Raw genomic sequence first — 27,436 nt, 5'->3', positions numbered from 1 at the left:
GCCAGTGTAGATTTTTTATCCTCTCTACTTCGACCATCATCCGTTATTTTGCTCCTCAAATAGCAAAACTCCTTTACTATTTTAAGTGTTTCATTACCTAATCTAATTCCCTCAGCATCACCCGACTTAATTCGACTACATTCCATTATCCTCGTTTTGCTTTTGTTGATGTTCATCTTGTATCTTCCTTTCAAGACACTGTCCATTCCGTTTAGCTGCTCTTCCAGGTCCTTTGCTGTCTCTGACAGAATTACAGTGTCATCGGCGAACCTCAAAGTTTTTATTTCTTCTCCATGGATTTTAATTCCAACTCCGAATTTTTCTTTTGTTTCCTTTACTGCTTGCTCAATATACAGATTGAATAACATCGGGGAGAGTCTACAACCCTGGCTCGCTCCCTTCCCGACCACTGCTTCCCTTTCCTGTCCCTCGACTCTTATAACTGCCATCTGGTTTCTGTACAAATTGTAAATAGCCTTTCGCTCCCTGTATTTTACCCCTGCCACCTTTAGAGTTTGAAAGAGAGTATTCCAGTCAACATTGTCAAAAGCTTTCTCTAAGTCTACAAACGCCAAAAACGTAGGTTTGCCTTTCCTTAATCTTTCTTCTAAGATAAGTCGTGTTCCAACATTTCTACGGAATCCAAACTGATCTTCCCCGAGGTCGGTTTCTACCAGTTTTTCCATTCGTCTGTAAAGAATTCGCGTTAGTATTTTGCAGCTGCGACTTGTTAAACTGATAGTTCGGTAATTTTCACATCTGTCAACACCTGCTTTCTTTGGAATTGGGAAGTTTAATCATTATAAAGGTGTATAACAGGTAAGAGTTCTTATGACTGGGCGCTATTCTACTCTTAACATTACTCGCAAAGCTGGTTAAATCTGAGAGCAGAACGTTCGGTCACAGTTAGTCTTCTTCAAGTGTAAAAGTGGAAGCGCAGAAGAGTGAATTTCAGGGTGGAATAGGAGCGCAGGAAATTTTTGTAGCTGTCTTCGATCTCGCGTGCTGAATGCCGGCGCGGTTACTCAGCGATTCCGGCGCAACAGAGGCGGGAGGAAGCGCTAATGGCGCGCCGAACACGGCGGCAAAGGCGGCAGGGCGCGCAGGCACGCGCGGTGCGGCGGGAGCCGGCCGAGGCGGCGGCGCTCAGGAGCCGGGCTCACAGCCGCCGCCCGCTGCCGAGTCACGGCCGCTCCCGAGACTCCCCTCCTGCCCTCGCCTGATCACCTTCTGCACCTCAGAAGTCACGGCACAGCGATACGCACGTGTACACGTGCCGGCAGTATCGCTTACACTAGGTACGAAAGGACAGTGCACTGGCCGAGCTGCCGTTTGTACTCGGGTGACTCGTGTAAAAATTTCCCTACGCCTGATTATGGCCGCGCGACGGGAATTAATAGACTTGGAATTTGAAATTGTAGTTGGACCTAGACGAATGGGACATTCCATTCCGGAAATCGTTATGGAATTCGCAGTTCCACAGTGTCAAGAGTGTGCCGACAATATCTAACTTCAGGCAACAGCTCTCCCCAGAGACAACGCAGTGGATGATGGCCATCACTTACCGACCGAGAGCAGCGGCGTTTGCGTGGAATTTTCAGTGAGTGAAAGTGCGGCGAAACTTGACATTAATGGGCTATGCCGGCGGACGAACGACGGAAGTGCCTTTGGCAACAGCACGACTAGAGAGCCTGTATAGAGAGAGAGTGGCCAACCGGACGATACGGCGGCCATTTTTCTGCCAAAATGCGGGCGGGACTTTTGAATGGCCAGTAGTGGAGTACACACTCACCGAATCAAAAGCACAAGACAATATGGTGAAATCATTCGTTAAATGCCTTTCTTTACAGCTATAATATACTCGTAATAGCCTACTACGTACAGCACAGGAAAATTTGATACAGTGGCTGCAAAAATTATTCGTTACTTGCATTTATCTCCTTTAAAGTTCCTTTACTAGACATATTGCAATGAAAGTTACGTAAATAAAAAAATATAGTGTATAGCATTTGTTTTGTATCGGAAGTGCATAGCGCTTAAGATTTAACGTACGTGTACTACGCCAGATGAATGAAAGTCGTAAGCAATTGTTTACTTGTGACATGCAAAAAGTGAGACGTATTAGTACTTCTTGTCACGTCTTCAAACTTTTTGCTTACTGCTTACGACTTTCTTTCATATATATATAACAAACGAAAAATATTATAAGATCAGGTAATGTTAAATGTAGGCTACTGTAATAACGACCAAATATAACAAGAAAACTACCGTATCCCTTCTACCCCACAGTAAGTACGACTATTAAAAACTGTCTTCATGAGTACCTACAATTATTTACTATGAATAATGTTTCAGCAACCACGACAACTGCGGAAAACGTGCTTACAACTTGCCTGCGTTAACAGTCAGGCAATAATACTGAAACCAAAATAATGCCTCTATTGGAACAACCAAATGCAGCACGTTTACGAACGTCTGCCGAACGAATTACAGATGTCAAAAACAATACTGTAGAATTACTAACGTGTTTTCTTCAAACATGTAAGTCTACCGACTTCATCACAAAATTCTTCATTATTTCAACTCGTATTCAAGATCGCAAACGGTAATTAGGTACTAAAAACGATATACAACTGAATCGAACGTGCATGCACAACGCATAACAAGTCTCTCAATAATTCAAATACCTTTTAATCGTTTCCAAAAGACCTCTGAACTTCAATTCAACTCAAAAGCACGGCGAACATAGGAAGCGCGAGAGACGTTTGGCAGAAAAATGGCGCCAAAGCTAATCAACCAGTCACGGGCTACTTCACCTATGGCCACTCTCTCTGTATACAGGCTCTCTAAGCACGACTCGCCTGCAGCTCCTCTGCTGGCCTCGTGGCCATATCGGCTGGACCCTAGACGACCGGGAAACTGTGGCCTGGTCAGATCAGTCCCGATCTCAGTTGGTAAGAGCTGATGGTGGTGGCTCCATAATGGTGTTGGCTGTGTTTACATGCACTGGACTGGGTCCTCTGGTCCAGCTGATCCGGTCATTGACTGGAAATGATTATGCTCGGCTACTTGGTGACCATTTGCAGCCATTTTACGAGGCGTGTTTTTTAAGTACAGGGTTATTACAAATGATTGAAGCGATTTCACACCTCTACAATAACTTTATTATTTGAGATATTTTCAAAATGCTTTGCACACACATACAAAAACTCAAAAAGTTTTTTTAGGCATTCACAAATGTTCGATATGTGCCCCTTTAGTGATTCGGCAGACATCAAGCCGATAATCAAGTTCCTCCAACAATCGGCGCAGCATGTCCCCATCAATGAGTTCGAAAGCATCGTTGATGATAGCTCGCAATTCTGGCACGTTTCTTGGTAGAGGAGGTTTAAACACTGAATCTTTCACATAACCCCACAGAAAAAAATCGCATGGGGTTAAGTCGGGAGAGCGTGGAGGCCATGACATGAATTGCTGATCATGATCTCCACCACGACCGATCCATCGGTTTTCCAATCTCCTGTTTAAGAAATGCCGAACATCATGATGGAAGTGCGGTGGAGAACCATCCTGTTGAAAGATGAAGTCGGCGCTGTCGGTCTCCAGTTGTGGCATGAGCCAATTTTCCGGGGGCTACGCGTGAAACTTGCCCGCACGCGTTCAACCGTTTCTTCGCTCACTGCAGGCCGACCCGTTGATTTCCCCTTACAGAGGCATCCAGAAGCTTTAAACTGCGCATACCATCGCCGAATGGAGTTAGCAGTTGGTGGATCTTTGTTGAACTTCGTCCTGAAGTGTCGTTGCACTGTTGTGACTGACTGATGTGAGTGCATTTCAAGCACGACATACGCTTTCTCAGCTCCTGTCGCCATTTTGTCTCACTGCGCTCTCGAGCGCTCTGACGGCAGAAACCTGAAGTGCGGATTCAGCCGAACAAAACTTTATGAGTTTTTCTACGTATCTGTAGTGTGTCGTGACCATATGTCAATGAATGGAGCTACAGTGAATTTATGAAATCGCTTCAATCATTTGTAATAGCTCTGTAAGTACCGTTTTGCCACACCGCGGCCGCAGCGCTACGGTCGGCGTTCGGGGCATGTGCACTGGGTACCTACATCTGTTGTCTACGCACTGAAGCCATTACAGTCTGATTCTTCCTCGTTTACATTGTGTACTTAAAAGATGCCTCCGATAATCGTGAGTCGCGCCGACTATGAAGTGCTAAAGGCCTAAAAGTGATCGATATTCATCGTGAGATCTGTGCATTTTACGGAGAAAACATTACGAGTGATGGAATGGTAAGAAAGTGGGTGAAAGCATTTAAAGATGGCCGCACAAATGTGCATGATGAACAACTGAGTGGGCGTCCTTCGGTCGTTAATCAAAGTTTGGTGCAGGAAGTGGACAATAAGGTAACAGAAAACAGATGCTTTACGATTTCCTCCTTGCGGGATGACTTACCTAATGTTTCTCGTAGTGTTTTGTATGGCATTGTGACCGAGCACTTGAATTACCGAAAATTGTGCGCTCGTAGGGTACCGAAAATGACGGATGTGCACAAAACCAAACGTTTAGACAGAGCATTGACTTTCCTTGAGCGGTGCCACAACTATGGTGAAGATTTCTTAAGCCAAATTGTTATGGGCGATGAAACATGGGTGGCCTACGTCACACCAGAATCAAAGCAACAGTCGGTGGAATGGCGGCATTCAGATTCACCCAAAAAAGTGAAGTTTAAGCTAAAATTTCTGCCTGGAAAATCATGTGCACAGTTTTTTGGGACAGAAAAGGAGTATTGCTTGTAGAATTTCTGCTTCGTAATGAGACAATCATTGCAGCAGCTTACTGCAAGACATTGCACAATCTGCGCCGTTCAATTCAGAACAAAAGACAAGTGGCAAGTTGAGCGAGAGCATCGTTTTGCTGCAAGACAATGCCCGTCCGCATGTGGCGAATCAGACCAAAGATCTCATTACATCTTTTCTATGGGAAACTCTAGATCATCCTCAATATTGACGGAAATTATGTAGAAAAGTAGATTAAGGTACAGGCTTTCATGTAGAAATAAAATTATTGAGATATCTTAGCACGACTTTTTTAAATTTCAAAACCGGTACTTATTTAAAAACACGCCTCGTAGTTCCCAAACAGCGATGCGCCTTGTCACAGGGCTACAATTGTTCACGATTGTTTGAGGAACATTCTGAACAATTCGAGCCAAGGATCTGGCCATCCAGATTCCCTGACATGAATCCAATCGAACATTTATGGTACATAATTTGTAAGTAGGCTGTTTATGTTTTCTTATTGGCAACGTTACGTAACGCTCTGTATGAAAATCACTGGCTGTGCTGTGTGCAGTCTGTGGCTAGTTTGCATTGTTGTCTGCCATTGTAGTGTTGGGCAGCTGGATGTGAACAGCGTGTAGCGTTGCGCAGTTGGAGGTGAGTCGCCAGCAGTGGTGGATGTGGGGAGAGAAATGGCAGAGTTTTGAAATTTGTAAAAATGGATGTCAGGAACTGATATATATATTATGACTGTTAAGGTAAATACATTGTTTGTTCTCTATCAAAATCTTTCATTTGCTAACTATGCCTATCAGTAGTTAGTGCCTTCAGTAGTTTGAATCTTTTATTTAGCTGGCAGTAGTGGCGCTCGCTGTATTGCAGTAGTTCGAGTAACGAAGATTTTTGTGAGGTAAGTGATTTGTGAAACGTACAGGTTAATGTTAGTCAGGGCCATTCTCTTGTAGGTATTATTGAAAGTCAGATTGCGTTGCGCTAAAAATATTGTGTGTCAGTTTAAGCACAGTCTTGTATAATTTTTCAAAGGGGACGTTTCAAATTGAGAGCTTAGTTCGTGGACCGGCAACACTTTCGCAGTAATGGACAGCTGTAGAGGCCACGTGGTTCAGTTTTTCTGCAGGGGACCTCCAGCGACTTGTTGCGTCCGTGCCACGTCGAGTTGATGCCCTACGCCGATCGAAAGGACGTCCGACCAGATATTAGGCGGTATCCCATGACTTTTGTCACCTCAGTGTAAACCACCGTCACTCGCCGGACTCCAGCGCTATGACTTTGTTCTTCGATAGTCCTTATGAGCAGGCATCACAACTGACAACGAACGAATTCAGACACCGGTAACGGGTAGGTATATCTTTACAACAGTATAACAGATATAGTCGGGGAACTGAGAAGACAATCCTCGAAAGAAAGATAACGCAGTTCTTGCGAAACGCTGTACGGTAAATTTAGAGAACCTGTTCTCGAAGAAGGCAGTCATCTTCCGTAGACAGTCATCTTCCGTTCGCTCAAAATACGAATGAAATAGCCGGCCAGTGTGGCCGAGCGGTTCTAGGCGCCTCAGTCTGGAACCGCGCGACCGCTACGGTCGCAGGTTCGAATCCTGCCTCGGGCATGGATGTGTGTGATGTCCTTAGGTTAGTTAGGTTTAAGTAGTTCTAAGTTCTACGGGACTGATGACCTCAGATGTTAAGTCTCATAGTGCTCAGAGCCATTTGAACCATTTGAACGAATGAAACAGAAAAGGGAACTATTAATATTGGTACGATATATCCATCGCGGTGCACTGTCCAATCACTTGTGGGTTGTACGGGGGGGCGTTCAGTAAGTAATACAACACATTTTTCTCTCGCACAGTTACGGTTTAAAAAAATGGGTAATTTGTTGTGGGACATCGTGGAACGTTGCTGTTTCAGTCCATATAGTTTCATCTAATTCTGATTGGTAGCGGCGTTATACGTAGCCTTCAAAATGGTGCCTCTCATTGAGTTTCTTTTGGCGGAAAATCAGAGCATCGCAGATACGTACAGGCACTTGCAGAATGTCTACATAGTCCTGGCAGCGAAGAAAAGCACGGTGAGTCTTTGGGCGAGGCGTCTGTCATCACTGCAACAAGGTCGCGCAAACCTGTACGATCTCCCGCCTACCGGACGGCCGCACACAGCTGTGACTCCTGCAATACTGGAACGTGCGGACACTCTCATTCGAGATGATCGATGCCAATCAGACTCTTCGCTACTCAACTGGACGTCTCAACTGCTAGTGCTGACACGCTCGTCAACCAGTTAGGGTACTCAAAGGTGTGTGACCGCTGGGTTCCGCGACGCGTAACGGAAGACCAGAAGAGCAACGAAGGACGGTCTGCATAGAATTGCTTGCGCATTACGAGGTTGATCGTAACAATGTTTCGTCGAATGTCGTCACAGGCAATGAAACACTTCGAACCGGAAACAAAACGGCAATCCATAGAATGGCGCCACTCCACCTCTCCTCCGAAGAAAAATTCAAAGCCGCATCCTCAGCTGATAAAGCCATGGCAGTGGTCTCCTGGGACTCTGATGGCATTCTTGTGTCTTATGTCCTCCCTCGTGGTGCAACGATCATCTCTGAAATTATTGTGCTACTCTCAGGAAATCGAAGAAACTTCAGCATGTTCGTCGACACAAAAAAGGCAAATGAACTTCTTCTTCTCCATGACGAACTTCTTCTTCCCCAAGTCTGCACACCCAAGAACAGCTCACAAAAGTTCATGGGACTACGCTTGTCCGTCCTCTTTTAGAATACTGCTGCGCGGTGTGGGGTCCTTACCAGATAGGACTGACGGAATACATCGAAAAAGTTCAAAGAAAGGCAGCACGTTTTGTATTATCGCGAAATATGGGAGAGAGTGTCACAGAAATGATGCAGGATTTTGGATGGACGTAATTAAAAGAAAGACGTTTTTCGTTGCGACGGAATCTTCTCACGAAATTCCAATCACCAACTTTCTCATCCGAATGCGAAAATATTTTGTTGACACCGACTTACATAGGGAGGAACGATCACCAAGATAAAATAAGGGAAATCAGAGCTCGTACGGAAAGATATAGGTGCTCGTTCTTTCCGCGCGCTATTCGAGATTTGAATAATAGAGAATTCTGAAGGTGGTTCGATGAACCCTCTTCCAGGCAGTTAAATGTGATTTGCAGAGTATCCATGTAGATGTAGATATAGATGTAGACCGTTTTTCCTCAAACCCCCTACAGCCTGGATGACGCATCTTCCGTCTTCCATTTGTTTGACCAAATTTAGGACGCACTCCGTGGGAAGTAGTATGTAAATGATTGGAAGGTTATTGCTGCAGCAACGTGTTGGCTCCGACATTGACCAGCACAGTGGTACACCCTCCGGACATACAGGCCATCTCAGTAAGGCCGTCGCAATGAACGAAAATTGTATTGCAAAATAGAGTTTTGTAGCAGAAATGGTGGGGAATAATTCGATGTATTTCAATCGTGAATAAAACCAACATGGTTTCAGAAAGAAAAATGTGTTGCATTATTTATTCAACGACCCTCATATTATACAGGTGTAAATACTGATTGACAGCTAACCCTTACCTGGTACTTCCAATTTACAGCAATGGTAATGGAAACCAAGAGGAGGCTTTCACGCTGTATGACATCAGGAAAACACTTTAAACCAGGAAGAAATGCAGGGAGTCAGTTTGAAAATTTCAACCTATCGTAAAACAAATACAAACAAAATGTCTTTATTATGTTTCAGTGGTATCTCCCGTTGCAAAATTGTAAGGCTGAGGAGCTGGGAGCTGTCTCCATAGCCGAGGTCGCTAACTGACGCCTTGCGATGGCGCTCGACTTGGAGGTACGCCTGTTCGAATTTTAGTGACGCAAAATTTTCACTAGCCGTACCTGGCCAGCAAGTGGTGGACAGGTAGGGGCGTAAAATTAGCGATCACCAGTTTCTGCGCCATTGTCCTGGTTTAAGTCCCCATAATCTCACCACAGCGTCTCATGATGTGAGGGCAAGTGACTCCGTTGATGGAGATCCGCCTGTCTGACGGCGAAGCGGACGTTAATGGCTTGGTGCTATTCGAGAGGAGATGGTTATGTGCCGCACCGGGTTTCACCCTCTCCCTTCCATTCATCCATAACATCACAGACGTAGCATTACTCTCTACAAGGACTCACCACAGTCATCCACATGACACGATACACACTTGGCAAAGGCAAACTATCTGCACAGGCATCTTGCGTAGCAAGGCGATGCATGAGGGCTGCATTGCTACCCTGTGCTCATTTCCTCAATATGGAATTATTTTGACTTTCTGGTAAAGCTGAGGAACAATTACAGGACATCTAATGGGCACAGAGTACGGAGAGACAGTGAAGAAAATGAAGAGACGAAAACTGTAGGAGAGCTAGATTTAACACACCTACTTGAAAAGCGAGTGTGACGACTGCGTGCCTGTGGATGGCCTGAGGATGGTGCTGTGTATCGAAAACGCCAGTTCGTCGGCAAAGTAAATAAACTGCGGCTATAGACTAAAACATATACTTTTTCCTTACTGAACTGGTTGTCGTTCCACCGACATGTCGGGAATACTTGAAACACTACCTTCACCCCACAAGGCCCGCAGTTCGCCTCCTCCATACGCAAAGCGCTACTGGGCGACACCTCAATTTCACGAGCTCCGAACTGTTGCTGGACGTTATTTTAACACTTAGGCCTTTCAGCCAGTCAGCCTCCATAGCAGAGCATAGACACTTTAATTGATCAATTCCTGCTCCCCCTACCTTCTCTACAAGGTGCTGCTTCCTGACAGCGCTTGAGTTTGTTTACACTCGGTGATGTAAAATGTGGACCGTCACGGGAAAATTACTTGTCCTCAAAATCAGCCCAATTGGCAAAGCCCACAATCCATTTCGAGTTAGGAGTAAACTGGTTCATCATCTGCAAGCTGAACAAAAACTGCCGTGCCCTGGATATCGGGAACCAACTCTCCCCTATGAAATTGAAAACACCAGGAAATTAAATGTTTCATATTACCAAATATGGCATTGCCGGAAGTGCCACTACCGTATACACACTCCTGCTCTTACAGCCATGAATCATTGCGGCAAAGCGTGAAACTACACAACTCTTGAGCTTCCCCGTTGCGATGATTTATTGCAGCAACGTTATGGGACCTACAAAAGTAGTTTCCACCTGCACGTTTTCGCCCTGCATCTTCGGGTCAGGGTACCGTAAAATTTTTGACCTCGTCACCGGCGTATCCGGCGTGGCACTCCTAGGAGTATAATAATATCCCGTGGCTAATAATGTGGGAGCTTTACGGCCGGCCCCCAGGGGCGTGACGCCTCAATTCTGACCGCTCGGCGGCGTTGCGAAAGTTCTGGGGGCGGCGCCCGACGCACTACATCAGCGCTGGATTCCGCCGCGGAGACTCGCCGCCGGGAGGCTGCGCCGAGTGGCGGAGGAAGCCATCACGCGCTGTAAACACGCAACTACACGTGATCTATCATATGTATTAACTTACAGGTGAAGCCCCCACTCACAAGTCATCGTTAGACCCTCTTATAATTGGGCTTTGAATTTTATGATCTACTGCCGGACCTCAAAAGGCAGCTAACGAACTAATTTAACAGCTACACAAAGTATCTCGCACCGATGACACGAACTACACTGTCGGAAGAAAAAGTCGCAGCACCAGAAAATAATTAATGTAGAGTAATGTAAATTTGGGAATACATTTGTCTAGGTAACATATTTGTGTGATTAACGTTGCAAGATCACAGGTCAACTTAAGCGCGAGATAAGCCGTTGTAAATGTGAGATGCTGGTACATTAACAACAGATGTAACTACCATAATGTTGAATCCAAGCATCAAAACATGCCTTTTTTCATTCAGTGGTTCGCTTCCTACAATGCGCAACAAAAAGAATAACTTTTTGTCTCCCATTGCGACTTATAAATTTGAAATTTGGCTCAAATGTGGCTACAACCTTCCTCTGTAATGCTGCAACAGCGTGGCGACCTGCGACGTCACCCTCAGGCTCGCAGACGCTTCAAACAGCAAGTTGTCGAAACATGCGAAGAAAAGACCACAGCTCAGAAGTCCACCTGAGCTGTAAGGTGAGTGAATGATGTCATATGGACACCACATTACACCAGTTTTTCGTCCAACGCCACATTGGACGTGTTAAACGATGGGAAGGTTGTCACACTCCCTCTTTACCAAATTTCACTCTTTCTTTTGGTCTCATGTACAAATCAAATGAAATTACATTGTTGTATAGACCATTTTAGGTATCAAACTACTATGACGTAGACGGAAACTGCGAGTGAAAATTTGTCCTGCTGACTAGACAAATGCGCTATCCACTGCGCCACCCTGGCACAGTTGCTTTGCTTACCTGCAAGGACTACCCTAGCTCGCCTCCTTCCTCAATCCCAATTCCCATTCACGCATCAGCCCGTTTGGTGTTCCCCCTTAACTCGAGCAGCATTGCAGAGGCCTGGGTTTCACGCAAGATCCCCCGTTTCATTCGATGCCGAGGTACTATTCCAGTACAGCTGTAGAGCCTCTGCAATGTTGTTCGAGTTTAGGGAGAATAGGCTGAGGCTTGAATGAGGAGGGAGGTATGCTACTGTACTCTGTGCAGTTGTGCAAAGCCATTGTGCAAGGGTAGCGTAGTGGTTATCACATCCAGTGAGCAGGAGAACCAGGTTCGAATCTTAGGCTTGGCAAAAAATTTCATTCGTCGTTTCAATGTGCATAAATACATAACAGAATACTAAGATTTGAAATGGTCTCTGGGATCACATAGTTTCATTTTATATATACACGAGAGCAAAAATTGTTGTCTCACTACAATACAAAGGGGTGACGTTCATTGGAGATGCAGTTCCACGGTGTCCTTAGAGAAGGGCTGAAATATCTGAGGGTATCAGCAGTGTCAAAGGTTATCAAGAGAATCTCTCTGTTGCCCACCGGACTGCGAAATGTCGTTTCCGACCACGAAATGTGAGGGAATCAATGCACCAAGGAAAGGGTAGTTTCATTGACGCCTTTTTTGCCACCCCCTTTGTGCCGGTGTGTCTGAAATATTATTCTCGGCTACCCGTAAGAAAACGGCGTGTTTCAACGCTGCGTGTCGCGGTTCTGACCTCTATCGCAGAGGGTGAAATTACAAGAGGGACCGTGACGACTTTCTCATCGGACGATATGTGCACGGTAGCATTAGGCACAACTGTGGTGCAATTTCCTGCCAATGTAATATCATTAACCCACCTTACACGCCACATGGAATTTCGAGCTGTGGCCTTTTTTCGTATGTGTCAACATTATTGGTACTTGAAGCGTCGGCGAGCCCAAAACAGGGCGACATCACAGGACGCCAAGCTTTTGCAGCATTACAGAAGAAGGTAGTAAGCACCTTCGTGCCAAATTTCAAACTCATGCGTCGCAATGGCAGAGATTTGTGGGGTTTCGAAAGAGTGATTACTTAATTCTGTGGAGCAGTGTATTTAGTGTACCACTTAGCGTCTTCATGCCACTGTTTGTATTGAACAGGCTACTTCTTAAAAAAAGAACAATAGCTAACACGTACAACGATGAAAATTAACAATCAAACCAGTGTCAAACTGTACACGAGTCGATGCAAAACACAACCAGATAGCAGTTGCGACGCTATCTGACTGAACTCATAAATGACACAAATGCTACTCTAGCAAAAGTGTTACTTGCCTTCCGTGTTTTCATTGTTGTTGTTGTTGTTGCTGTTGTTGTTGTAGTATTCCGTCCAGAGACTGTTTTGATGCAGCTCTGCATGCTACTCTATCCTGTGCAAGGTTCTTCATCTTCCAGTACCTACTGCAACCTACATCCTTCTGAATCTGTTTAGTGTATTCATCTCTTGGTCTCCCTCTACGATTTTTACCCTCCGCGCCGCTCTCCAATACTAAATTGGTGATCCCTTGATACCTCAGAATATGCCCTACCAACCGATCCCTTCTTCTAGTCAAGTTGTGCCACAAATTTCTCTTCTCTCCAATTCTATTCAATACCTCCTCATTAGTTATGTGATCTACCCATCTCATCTTCAGCATCCTTCTGCAGCCCACATTTCGAAAGCTTCTATTCTCTTCTTGTCTAAACTACGTCCACGTTTCACTTCCATACATGGCTACTTTCCATACAAATACTTTCAGACACGACTTCCTGACACTTAAATCTATACTCGATGTCAACAAATTTCTCTTCTTCGGAAACGCTTTCCTTGCCATTGCCAGTCTACATTTTTTATCCTCTCTAATTCGACCATCAACAGTTATTTTGCTCCCCAAATAGCAAAACTCGTTTACTACTTTAAGCGTCTCATTTCCTAATCTAATTTCCTCAGCATCACCCGATTAATTCGACTATATTCCATTCTTCTCATTTTGCTTTTGTTGATGTTCATCTTTTATCTTCCTTTCAAGACACTGACCATTCCGTTCAGCTTCTCTTCCAGGTACTTTGCTGTCTCTGACAGAATTACAATGTCATCGGCGAACCTCAAAGTTTTTATTTCTTCTCCATGGATTTTAATTCCAACTCCGAATTTTCCTTCTGTTTCCTTTACTGCTTGCTCAATATACAGATTGAATAACATCGGGGATAGGCTACAGCCCTGTCTCACTCCCTTCCCAACCACTGCTTCCCTTACATGCCCCTCGACTCTTTTAACTGCCATCTGGTTTCTGTACAATTTGTAAATAGCCTTTCGCTCCCTGTATTTTACTTCTGCCACCTTCAGGATTTGAAAGAGGGTATTCCAGCCAACATTGTCAAAAGCTTTCTCTAAGTCCACAAAAGCTATTTTCTAAGATAAATCGTAGGCTCAGTATTGCCTCACGTGTTTCAACATTTCTACGGAATCCAAACTGATTCTCCCCGAGGTCGGCTTCTACCAGTTTTTCATTCGTCTGTGAAGAATTCCTGTTAGTATTCTGCAGCCGTGGCTTATTAAACTGATATTTCGATAATTTTCACATCTGTCAACACCTGCTTTCTTTGGTATTGGAATTAACACATAATTCAGTTGATCTCTTCTGTGATAATTTGCCGGATATAGACTGGGAGACTCAGACGTTCATAACGGGTGGCAGGGACAAAGAATCCAGTGAAATTTTTTTAAGTGCTTTATCGGAAAACTACCTTGAGCAGTTAAACAGAGAACCGACTCGTGGCGATAACATATTAGACCTTCTGGTGACAAACAGACCCGAACTATTTGAAAAAGTTAACGCAGAACAGGGAATCAGTGATCATAAAGCGGTTACGGCATCGATGATTTCAGCCGTAAATAGGAATATTAAAAAGGGTAGGAAGATTTTTCTGTTTAGAAAAAGTGACAAAAAGCAGATTTCAGAGTACCTGTTGGCTCAACACAAAAGTTTTGTCTCAAGTACTGATAGTGTTGAGGATCAGTGGACAAAGTTCAAAACCATCGTACAATATGCGTTAGATGAGTATGTGCCAAGCAAGATCGTAAGAGATGGAAAAGAGCCACCGTGGTTCAACAACCGAGTTAGAAAACTGCTGCGGAAGCAAAGGGAACTTCACAGCAAACATAAACATAGCCAAAGCCTTGCAGAAAAACAAAATTTACGCGAAGCGAAATGTAGTGTGAAGAGAGCTATGCGAGAGGCGTTCAATGAATTCGAAAGTAAAGTTCTATGTACTGACTTGGCAGAAAATCCTAAGAAATTTTGGTCTTATGTCAAAGCGGTAGGTGGATCAAAACAAAATGTCCAGACACTCTGTGACCAAAATGGTACTGAAACAGAGGATGACAGACTAAAGGCCGAAATACTAAATGTCTTTTTCCAAAGTTGTTTCACAGAGGAAGATTGCACTGTAGTTCCTTCTCTAGATTGTCGCACAGATGACAAAATGGTAGATATCGAAATAGACGACAGAGGGATAGAGAAGCAATTAAAATCGCTCAAAAGAGGAAAGGCCTCTGGACCTGATGGGATACCAGTTCAATTTTACACAGAGTACGCGAAGGAACTTGCCCCCCTTCTTGCAGCGGTGTACCGTAGGTCTCTAGAAGAGCGTAGCGTTCCAAAGGATTGGAAAAGGGCACAGGTCATCCCCGTTTTCAAGAAGGGACGTCGAACAGATGTGCAGAACTATAGACCTATATCTCTAACGTCGATCAGTTGTAGAATTTTGGAACACGTATTGTGTTCGAGTATAATGACTTTTCTGGAGACTAGAAATCTACTCTGTAGGAATCAGCATGGGTTTCGAAAAAGACGGTCATGTGAAACCCAGCTCGCGCTATTCGTCCACGAGACTCAGAGGGCCATAGACACGGGTTCACAGGTAGATGCCGTGTTTCTTGACTTCCGCAAGGCGTTCGATACAGTTCCCCACAGTCGTTTATTGAACAAAGTAAGAGCATATGGACTATCAGACCAATTGTGTGATTGGATTGAGGAGTTCCTAGATAATAGGACGCAGCATGTTATTCTCAATGGAGAGAAGTCTTCCGAAGTAAGAGTAATTTCAGGTGTGCCGCAGGGGAGTGTCATAGGACCGTTGCTGTTCACAATATACATAAATGACCTGGTGGATGACATCGGAAGTTCACTGAGGCTTTTTGCAGATGATGCTGTGGTGTATCGAGAGGTTGTAACAATGGAAAATTGTACTGAAATGCAGGAGGATCTGCAGCGAATTGACGCATGGTGCAGGGAATGGCAACTGAATCTCAATGTAGACAAGTGTAATGTGCTGCGGATACACAGAAAGATAGATCCTTTATCATTTAGCTACAAAATAGCAGGTCAGCAACTGGAAGCAGTTAATACCATAAATTATCTGGGAGTACGCATTAGGAGTGATTTAAAATGGAATGATCATATAATGTTGATTGTCGGTAAAGCAGATGCCAGACTGAGATTCATTGGAAGAATCCTAAGGAAATGCAATCCGAAAACAAAGGAAGTAGGTTACAGTACGCTTGTTCGCCCACTGCTTGAATACTGCTCAGCAGTGTGGGATCCGTACCAGATAGGGTTGATACAAGACATAGAGAAGATCCAACGGAGAGCAGCGCGCTTCGTTACAGGATCATTTAGTAATCGCGAAAGCGTTACGGAGATGATAGATAAACTCCAGTGGAAGACTCTGCAGGAGAGACGCTCAGTAGCTCGGTACGGGCTTTTGTCAAAGTTTCGAGAACATACCTTCACCGAAGAGTCAAGCAGTATATTGCTCCCTCCTACGTATATCTCGCGAAGAGACCATGAGGGTAAAATCAGAGAGATTAGAGCCCACACAGAGGCATACCGACAATCCTTCTTTCCACGAACAATACGAGACTGGAATAGAAGGGAGAACCGATAGAGGTACTGAAGGTACCCTCCGCCACACACCGTCAGGTGGCTTGCGGAGTACGGATGTAGATGTAGATGTAGATGTGAGGCAGTTTGTCGAAAAGACAAGCGCCGATCGGGGTCTCGCGGCGCCCTTGGCCCGAGCCTACGCCTGAACCTGGCCGTGTGTCTATGAATATAAGAGACTTGGTTGTGTGTCTTATTTAATTTTAACTGTTTGTGTAGGCGATGGTTAGGGGCTAGTGCAGTTAGCATCTCCCTAAACGAGCGTGGAAAACCGCCTAAAAAGCATATATAGCTTGTAATCTCTCAGAACATTTCTTTTGGAGAACGGCGGTATTTTTTATTCTAAAGTGAACATTAACAGTCAAATTGCAGGAAACTTTTTTTTGAGATTACCGGTTTCGGCCCGGAGCAGACCATCTTCAGACGTGGTTGGTGGTGGAGGCGAAAGGAGGCCAACTCCGTTCAGCGCCACCGGCTACCATCAAGGTATGAGGTCTGAAAACGGTCTGAAACAGACCGAAACTGGTAATCTCAAAGAAAAGTTTCTTGCTGGTCGGACTGTTTATGTCCAATTTAAACTCATAGCTTGGCTGGTGTATTGGACCGACGGTCGTTAATGGTCCCACGCATCTGTTCCAGATGTGGAACAACCGCATCGAAAGCTTGAGTATTGAGCTAAGCGAGCAGGTTAAAACACTCATCTATGTCCCTCTTTTTATTCGAGGCTTTCCACATCACTGGTGCAGTTACTTAATAATAAAATCGTCAAAGCACCAATCAGAGTAAAAATCATTTATCGCTTGAAGAGTGGAATTGGAAAACGTTCTAAGTTCTATTTATTGCAAAAACACATTTTTAGTGCTATTGTGTTCTCAGTACTCTGTTCCAAGTATCAAATCCAGGACAAACTGTTTCAAACACTGCTTACTTGAAAATACATGTTCTCCGTGGCAAGCAGCTCTTCTCACGGGAATTCCAAATACCGTTTCAGTGTGTACAACTGAATTCTTTGATTTTAAACATGCTGTTGAAACACTGCTGTCAGTGCAGGCGTATAGGATATCTAAATGCAATATGATCAATGTGTTTCATACTCGTCTATCTTAGAAAACTATTTCAAATGCTTACTCCTAAAAAGAAGGATTGCAAAATCTCAATGCAATCAAAAGAAAGAAGACAATGGCAGATATATGCCTTGCCGCAATTCATCTGTAAGACAAGCATTTTTTGTCGGTTGCAAAGTGGAAAGACCTGTTAATGATGTTTCCATTTCTCCCGCAACAACACTGGGAGATTAACAGTTAGCTTTACTATATCCGATCGCGAGAATGAGGTTCTGAAAGCAACAGAAGTTGACACTAAGAAATTTATTTCATGAATTTGTCATTCTCTTATAAAAATGTAAAAGAAATGAGAAATGTTTTTTCTTGGCTACAGTTCTATTAGCTAAAATGTTTGTGCTGTATTTCTATAGTTGTATTATCACAAATAAAATGTGGTGCCTCTGCATTAATGGCACTTAGAACGAAATCTTTCTTATTGGCACTTACACTGAGGGTCAAAAATCGGGGGACAGCAATATGCACACATACAGATGGTGCTAACAACGCATACGCAAGATATAAAAGGGCAGTGCACAGGCGGAGCTGTCATTTCTACTCAGGCTCTTTATGTGAAAAGGTTTCGAAAGTAATGCGGCCGCAAGATGGGAACGAACAGACTTTGAACGCGGAATCATAGTTAGAGCTAGGCGCACGGGACATTCCATTTCGGAAATCGTTAGGCCGTTCAGTATTCCGAGATCCACAGCGTCAAGAGTGTGCCGAGAATACCAAATTTCAGGCATTTCCTCTCATCATGGACAACGCAGTGACCGACTATCTTCACTTAACGACCAAGAGCAGCGCCGTTTGCGTAGAGTTGTCAGCGACACCAGAGAAGCAACACTGCCTGAAATAATCGCAGAAATCAATGTAGGACGTACGAAGAACGTATTTGTCAGGACACTGCGGAGAAAATTGACGTTAATGGAATACGGCAGCAGAAAACTGACGCAAGTGGCTTTGCCAACAGCACGACAGCGCCTGCAGCGCCTCTCCTGGGCCCTTGACCATATCGGTTGGACTCAAGACGACTGGAAAACCGTGGTCGTGTCAGATGCGTCCCGATTTCAGTTCGTAAGAGCTGTGGTAAGGTTCGAGTGTAACGCAGACCTCACGAAGCCATGGAGCAAAGTTGTCAACAAGGCACTGTGGCTCCTTAATAGTATGGACTGTGTTTACGTAGTCCAATGGAACCGATCATTGGCTGGAAATCATTATGTCCGGCTATATGGAGACCATCTGCAGCCATTTATCGACTTCATGTGCCCAAAAATTGATGGAAATTTTACGGATGATAATGCGCCATGTCACCGGGCCATAGTTGAAAACATTCTGGACAGTTCTAACGAATGATTTGGCCCAGCCAGATGGCCCGACGTGAATCCCAAAGAGAGAACAGTTCGCGCGCGAAGTCCTGTCACGGAACACTTTTGCAGCTGTGGATTGTAATAGAGGCAGCATGGCTTCAGTATTTCTGTGGTGGGGTTCCAACGACTTGATGAGTCCACGTCACACCCAATTGCTGCACTACGGCGGGTAAAAGAGGTCCTACCCGATACTAGAAATTGTCCTATAACTTTTGTTGTCTCAGTGTAGAACCAGTCAGTTTCCTGAAATTGCGCTTAGAACGTTCTTAATAAATTGTTTATCGTCGCTAAATAGAACGCGTGCAAAGAATCTGTCATCGTCCCGTAGTTTCTCTTGTGCCCAGTGGCATAACTGTACACGACGTTCAAAGTCGTCGCCATGCAGTTCCTGGTGCATAGGAATATGGTACGGGTGCAATCGATGTTGATGTAGCATTCTCAACACCGACGTTTTTGAAATTCCCGATTCTCGCGCAATTTGTCTGCTATTGATGTGCGGATTAGACGCGACAGCAGCTAAAACACCTACTTGGGCATCATCATTTGTTATAGGTCGTGGTTGACATTTCACATGTGGCTGAACACTTCCTGTTTCCTTAAATAACTTAACTATCCGGCGAACGGTCTGGACAGTTGGATGATGTGCAGGATACCGAGAAGCATACATAGCACACGCCCGTTAGGCATTTTGATCACAATAGCCATACATCAACATGATATCGACCTTTTCCGCAGTCGGTAAACGGTCCATTTTAACACGGGTAATGTATCACGAAGCAAATACCGTCCGCAGTGTCGCAATGTTACGTGATACCACGTACTTACACGTTTGCGACTATTACAGCGCCATCTATCACAAAGCGAAAAAAGTGGTCCAACTAAAACATTCATATTTCTTTACGTACTAAACGAATATGCAATAAAAAATGGGGGTTCCTACTTTAAAAAACGCACCTATGGCAGTGCCACCTAGTGGGCCAACCATAGCGCCATCTGATTTCCCCCTTCAAGCTAGACAAGTTTCGTTCTCTATAGTTTTTTCGTTTGACGTTTATTTCGTGAGATATTTGGCCCGGTTACGATCAATGGACCACCCTGTATCTATACTGAAGCATTTGTCTGCTGAAGAGCGGATGTCATTGCACCCGAGACAGCTCTTCTGACCTTGGGAACGAGAGGGGGAATGAAGACATATGAAGTAACTATAAATGTAAAAAAAACGCTAAAAATTTTTAAATCTCATTACGCTTGCGGTACCGTGTGGTATTCTGGCAAATGTGAATTCCAGGCGGAGACAGCCGCCGTGGGAAGGTAACGGCGTGCCCGGGCCGTGTACCGGAATGCCAGAGTCTGTTTCGTAAAGCGTGTGCTGCTGCTGCTGTCGAACACGTGTTTAGCCTCTGCCGGCGCCGTAAACAATCCCATCCCATCCTGGTTGCCGCGCCGCTCCGCTGCGGTCGCTGTGCACGCACCGCCCCCCCCTCCCCCTCCCCAGCATGCCAGTGTTTATGTTTTATGAGGTACGCTCTGCGGCCTGCGGCAAGGGCGCACATGCGTAGCGTGCCCTCACGCCGCGATCGCTATCTCGGCAGCTATTTTCGGCTGCTATTATCTGCACTAAAAGTCATTTTCTTTTCTTTGGCGTCGCCTTCCGCTGGCGAACGCGTATTTTTAGCATCCGTCACGCCTCTTACACCTGCGGGGCAGCCGTTATGGCTCCATTATGGCAAAAACGAAAGCCGACGCGTCACGATGTTTACAGGGAAAATCTGCGGCACTTCCCGCTTGCTCTGCACTTCTCGTGCTGACACAGCGAACTGCAGTGCCACTAGACAACACATTCACGTAATAATTTATAATATTTTGTTGGTTATTGCTACAAGGCGTTTCGGCAGCGAGCTGCCATCGTCAGGTGCTTGAATTGCTTATACATCTAATGTTCTTTGCAGATTCCATGTAAGTTTGGAAATCTTTTTTCCTGGGTGTGGCAGTATGGTTTTCAACGTCCGTACTCCGCAAGGCGCCTTATGGTATGGGGCGGAGGGTACTTGTGTACCTCGGTCGCTTCCTCCCTCACCTATTCTAGTCGCGAAGGGTTCGCGCGAAGAACGGTTGTCGGTAAGCATTCGTGTGAGCTCGAGTGTTCCTAATCTTCCCTTCATCGTTCTATTGCGTAGTCTATTTAGGAGGAGACTGGTTGACTCTTCTAGGAACTAAACAACATCTGAGAAACAACGCATCTTTATTAGCACCCGTCAATCAGGTTGAGCGATAATGTCGGTGATGCGTTTGCACCTACTAAACGAACCTATGACGAAACGCGCTGCTCTCCTTTTATTTCTTCTCATCTTCATTCATTATTCTTAACAGGTAAGAGTGGATCCTCTCTACTTCGTCTATTATTTCTATGCGGTAAGACTCCCAAGGAGGATCACAGATTAATATAGCGGCACCAATGATAGTGGTATTAGCTATATTCCATGAGTCTATACTCAATGTGCGGCTGTCCTAATATGGCACTTTAAAGTCCCGTTCTTATTTAGACTGGAATTTTGACAAATAAAATTTTGTAAGCTTGACTAGTAGAAGCAAAAGTGAAGTAACAGTACGCACCACACCCACGTAGCTCTCTAGATGAACGACTGTGGTACTAAACCCGTAAGGAAATGAAAACTATAAAGACTGTTAATGAGAAGTAATGAATAATTATATTATGCTGAGAAGTTGTGACTGAAAAAAGAAGAGAGGAATGACGTGAGATGAAACTAGTTGCTACATCTTACATGACAAAATGATAGAATTACGATAGCAGGTTCATTTCGAGTTCAAACGTATTAACATTTTACCCATCGTTCACGCTCCTTTTTCTTTTCAAGTAGACCCACAGCATGTGCCGGCCGGTGTGGCCGAGCGGTTCTAGGCGCTTCAGTCTGGAACCGTGCGACCGCCACGGTCGCAGGTTCGAATCCTGCCTCGGGCATGACTGTGTGTGATGTCCTTAGGTTAGTTAGGTTTAAGTAGTTCTAAGTTCTAGGGGACTGATGACCTCAGATGTTAAGTCCCATAGTGCTCAGAGCCATTTGAACCATTTTGAACCCACAGCACGCATGAGGTCGAAGAACGAAAAATGAAAATATGTCCTCACGTTCCTGTTTACCAACACAGCTCGTCGCCCTACTGAGCTGATGCGATGCCACGACGCTGGGCAGATATCGGGGAGATTTTATCACTCCCATACAGATACGCATATGGCCTTCATAATGTATCCAGCGCTAACGCTGAGTTAATTCTCTAACGACATCCACGATGGAATTCTTCGAGAAACACTGCCTACGTGACCAAGAATTGAACGTCTGCGTATCGACTCTGGCCATTAAGAAATCTACTACTTACTGGAGTCGACTTTCACATCGTTTGTGTAGGCAGCATCGGGGATGATTGCACTGTTTTCATGACCGCGTGGTTTGAGGCGTCATATCACGAACCGCGCGGTCCCTCCCGCCGGAGGTTCGAATCCTCCCTCGGGCATATGTGTGTGTGTAGTTCTTACCATAAGTTAGTTTAAATAGTGTGTTAAGTCTAGGGACCGTTGACCTCAGCAGTTTGGTCCCCTAGGAATTCACACACATTTGAACATTTTTTTTTTGCACTGTTTAACTGCTCGTCATTACTAATGTGTTCTACAGTAATAATCTCCTCACGTGTGAATTTGATAGGTCTAATGAAACTTATTGAGGAATGGAGCTTGAGCACAATTCACATGATATGAATTAATGTGCAGTGATATAATTTTAGCTGCAATGGAAAGACAATAAATCAACCGAGCGTGAGAGTGTCTTCCTTCTTATCACGTTATTGTTATAAATGCACTGCCAGCAACTTTCTACATTCATTTGTAGTATTGTTTTTAAGTGCGTGTTTTGTTTGTGTTGTATTTCATGCAACTTAGATGTTAATGCGTGTTTCATACAGAGGTTAACTGTAAGCACTGTTATTTATCTTGAGACGTTAGGAAACACTAGTTTCTTCCGGATGTAATTACCCGCAAATAGTTACTTTCAGGTGAAAAAATACAAACGAATGTTCTATGACTTTCCTGAAAGAGCGTAACAAGTAATCCAATGGTTAGGGCACTGAAATGGTACTCGACAGAAGCGTGCTCCACATCACCGTTTGCCCACCCTGATTATGTTTCCCATGCAATAAGATGAAAACCGATATGGTGACTTGAGAAAGGTTGGGCCAGCCATTTCGAGCTACTGTTCTGACCCTACCGATCCCGACGTCTTACTGACGTCATACTTCAACTTTCATCCAGTTTTTCATAATGCTTCCTGCAGGACAGAGGCTCTATTCGATCTACGTTTTGGAATAGACCACTCTGCATATGAACAACGAGCTCAGTAGAGACGATCAGATACGGGGAAGAAATTGTACGTGGATATTTTGTCCGAAAGTAGCCATCCTGGAATTTCCTTTAAGTGACTTACTTGCGCTGTATCCATCAACAGAAACGAAACACGGGCGAAACCGGAACAGAGGAGAATAGAAACGTTTGGGATGTGGTGCTACAGGATAATGTTGAAAATTAGGTGAACGCATAAGGTAAGGAAAGAGGAGGTTCTCCGCTGGATCGCCGAGAAACGAAATATATAGAAAACACTGAGAAGAAAAAGGGACAGGATAGTAGGACATCTGTTAAGGCATCTAGAGGAAGGCAGAGACGAATACATCCAGCAAATAATTAAAGACTTAGATTGCAGTTCCTGTTCTGCGATTTAAAGTTTTGCACAGGAGAGAACTTCGTGGTGGGTCGTATCAAGCTTGACAGAACAGTGGCGACTCAAAAAACAAACCAACCATACATCAAGCACACAAATCGGACTATGCGCCTCACACCACGCAAAAACTCGCCAGGTGGACATCGGTCAGCCAGACGCGGATATAGACAGATACACGACTCCACTAAGTCAGTAACAGCGCCAAATACCAGCGACAGTATCAGCAACAGTACCTACAGACAGAATCTGCAGTACCGACGTCATCTTCGCCGGCCGCACCCGGCATGCCGCCTGCTACTCACAGGACTGCACATTTCAATCTGTCGCCAGCGTCACACTGGGTGAGCTTGCTCGTCCATCACTCGCTGTTTCTGATTTTTTAAATTTTTTATTTTGGAGGGGGGGGGGGAGAAGAGGCTGCCATTCAGAGGTTGCCGAATGCACATGATCTCAGTGCCTGCGACTCTAATTGGCAGGCACGTATTTTTAAGTAGCCGCAATTCAGAACTTCACCCCAGACTTAGTGAATCTTCGAAATCATATCAACTTAAGTACGGAAGGTTGCAATGAGAAAAATACATCGACGAGTCCGACGCTACCAAGCAATTACTACCACGTGTCGTGTCTTATCAGATTGCATCAACATTTGTGACTGTTTGTTACCGCCTAGAACATTACTCTCGTTGTATATAACCCAGCACCAGAGAAGAACTTCCAGCATTTAAATATATTGCAAATAAACTTATTATTATGTTACCTTTTTTAGATGTCTTATTATCTTTTATTGGTCTTCTTAACTTTACCGAAAAGTTAGGATCAGGGCCGTATCTACAGTCGCCGCCAAGAAGTGCCGGGGACTGCACATTCTGCAACTGACCGCAGTTATTCGTTCACTGGATTCAGAATTGGCTCAGAGTTAAAAACTGTAAACTACCGCCACGAACCATCTTCATACTAAAGTTAAGTAGTGCAATAAATTGTTGTAGCTTACTTCCAATCTTCGTTGCTACATTTTTTTGTTTATTTGTTACCTAAACGTATTTGGCAGTGTGACGAGTTGTATGGTTCCTAGCGCAGGCTAGCCAGATCTTAACAGCGACTACTTTCTGTGTAAGGGGTTCTCTTCCTGCCACCTTGTTAGTTTTGATACCAAGAACATTTGGTGAATACTAATAAGCAAGCGTTAAAAAACCGAACTCTAAATCAGTGGATAGTAATTTGAATCGCCATACTCTCGAATGAAATTCACTGTCTCTCATTACGCCTCCTGGTTCGCTACAGCCCCAACCACTCTGCCTCTTGCCAGTACCAGACGTAAAGACACCCAAGCATTTGCCTTGATGCAAATACACACTGTACTACGTGCTACTGAAACTTCTGGTAAAAACCGTCATTCGAAAAGAAAATGCACAGTTATAGATACATCAACCAGTTACTTAGTTCAATGTCGTAATGACGGTGGGCACGGGGGTGGGGATAGGGGGGAGTTGTTTCTTAAAGACAGATCCCAAGCTCAGCTGAACTAGGTCGAGGCAGGAAGTCGGTGGTAACGTCTGTGACGGAGACTTAGCAGCGATCGTCAGTTTAGGATAACGACGGAAAAACTATTTTTTAGGTAGCCATATTAGGATTTGAACCTCATTCCTCTGGCATCTTACCGCTACACCACATCACTTTATCCGGAATACCACGTGGATCGCGTGTCTGAGAGCTACATTTCTGCTTCCCATACATGCCACACACACTAATTTCCCGACAGCCCCTATTCATAATGGCTGGGAGATATTTGTTGTTACTGCGGAAGAAAATGACAGATCGTGTAACATACCTAGTGAGTTCTTTCCAAGTCTATTTGCATTTCAGGCAGAACCGGTGCCCCCCAGCAGCAGGACTGCCAAGCCCAAAGTAACTACACCGACGGAACCTCTGTGTCTACCATTCCGTGCCCACCTGTCGTTTGAGTCCTGTTCGCCCTTAGGAACGGGAGGTGTCGTGTAGCTGGGCTGCACATCCGCTTGTCCTTGGCACCGGGCGTTTGCAGTGGTCCCTGCTGCGCTCGTAAACATGGCTGCCATGGACGTAAATCGCGCGCAGCGGTCACACTCAGACGGTTGGAAACGCTGCAGATTGTATCGGCCCTGCTTTGCGGAAGTGTTTCTCCTGATTTACTGCAGCGCCGCTGCCGGTCTCAATGCAAATAAACCACCGAAGAAAAGTTCGCGAATCTCAGCACGGCTGAGCTAACAGGACCATTGCCTCCTACATTAGCATTCTGGGACTACCCGTTTCTCAGTCAACATAGGCGGAGAAAGAGTTCGTGTGAACCCTAATATGCAGTGCTGGATGTCGGTCTCTCTTCTTTTATCACGGTACTAACCAAATCACGAGTTGTCAGCATTCTCTTTTAATCGTCGGTGTTCTCCACAGAACTGTCGCAGTCGGTCCAGACATCGCGAATCGACACCACAGACATTAGCGAGGACTCGCTGGTTCAAATGGTTCAAATGGCTCTGAGCACTATGGGACTCAACTGCTACGGTCATCAGTCCCCTAGAACTTAGAACTACTTAAACCTAACTAACCTAAGGACAGCACACAACACCCAGCCATCACGAGGCAGAGAAAATCCCTGACCCCGCCGGGAATCGAACCCGGGAACCCGGGCGTGGGAAGCGAGAACGCTACCGCACGACCACGAGATGCGGGCGGACTCGCTGGAATCCGCAACGACGAATGGGAGGCGCTCCAGAAGACCACGCCTCTTTCTCTGCATAGCAGCACCCTCAAGCTGAGGTCAGTATAGTGTTGAGTATACAAGAGCCCCATTTCGCGACCTCAGCTACAGCAATTAACATTAAACACTGAAGAGCCAATGAAACTGGTACACCTGACTAATATCGTATAGAGCCCCGGCGAGCAAGCAGAAATGCGCAACACGACCTGGCATGGACTCGACTGATGTCTGATTAGTGCTGGAGGCAACCGACACCACGACTCCTGCAGGACTGTCCATAAATCCCTAAGAGTACAAAGAAGTGGAAATCTGTTCTGAACAGCACGTTGCAAGACATCCGATATATCCCCAATAATGTTCATGTCTGGGGAGTTTGGTGACCAGAGGAAGTGTTTAAACTCAGAAGAGTGTTCCTGGAGCCAATCTGTCGCAATTCTGGACGTTTGGAGTGTTGCATTGTCCTTCTGTAATTCCCCAAGTCTGTTGGAATGCAGAATGGATCCGAATGGATGCAGGTTATCAGACAGGTTACTTACGTACGTGTCACCTGTCAGAGTAGTATCTATTCTATCAGGGTACCCATATCACTCCAACTGTACACCCCCCCCCCCCCTCCCTACCATTACAGAGCCTCCACCAGCTTGAACAGTCCTCTGCTGACATGCAGGGTCGCTGGGTTCATGAGGTTGTCTCCATACCCGCACAGGTCCATCCGCTCGATACAATTTGAAACGAGACTCGTCCGACCATGCAACATGTTTCCAGTCATCAACAGTACGATGTTGGTGTTGAAGAGCCCAGGCGAGACGTCGTGCAGTGATCGAGGGTACACGAGTGGGCCCATATCGATGATGTTTCGTTGAATGGTTCGCACACTGCCACTTGTTGACGGCCCAGCACAGAAATCTGCAGCAATTTGCGTAAGGGTTGCACTTCTGCCACGTTGAACGATCCTCTTCAGTCGTCGTCGGTGCCGTTCTTACAGGATCTTTATCCGGTCGCAGCGATGTCAGAGATTTCATGTTTTACCGGATTCCTCATATTCACGGTACACTCATGAAATGGTCGTACGGGAAAATCTCCACTTCATTGCTACCTTGGAGATGCTGTGTCCCATCGCTCGTGCGCCGATTATAACACCACGTTCAAACTCACTTAAATGTTGGTAACCTGTCATTGTAGCAGCAGTAACCGATCTAACAACTGCACCAGACGCTTATTGTGTTATATAGGTGTGCCGACAGCAGG

The 27,436-nt window shown here is 45.1% G+C and overlaps 1 protein-coding gene across 1 annotated transcript in view; it reads right to left on the bottom strand.

Annotated features, from left to right (window-relative positions):
- LOC126156485 (uncharacterized transmembrane protein DDB_G0289901-like) overlaps nucleotides 1-27,436 on the bottom strand; it is a 455,508-nt gene that overhangs the window by 366,130 nt on the left and 61,942 nt on the right. The gene's annotated exons all lie outside the window — the stretch shown is intronic.

Source organism: Schistocerca cancellata, chromosome 2 (genome assembly GCF_023864275.1).
Source record: "Schistocerca cancellata isolate TAMUIC-IGC-003103 chromosome 2, iqSchCanc2.1, whole genome shotgun sequence".
In the NCBI taxonomy this organism is placed as follows: domain Eukaryota; kingdom Metazoa; phylum Arthropoda; class Insecta; order Orthoptera; family Acrididae; genus Schistocerca; species Schistocerca cancellata.
Note: the sequence above shows the minus strand (reverse complement) of the source record. Positions and strands in the feature narration are given on the sequence as shown.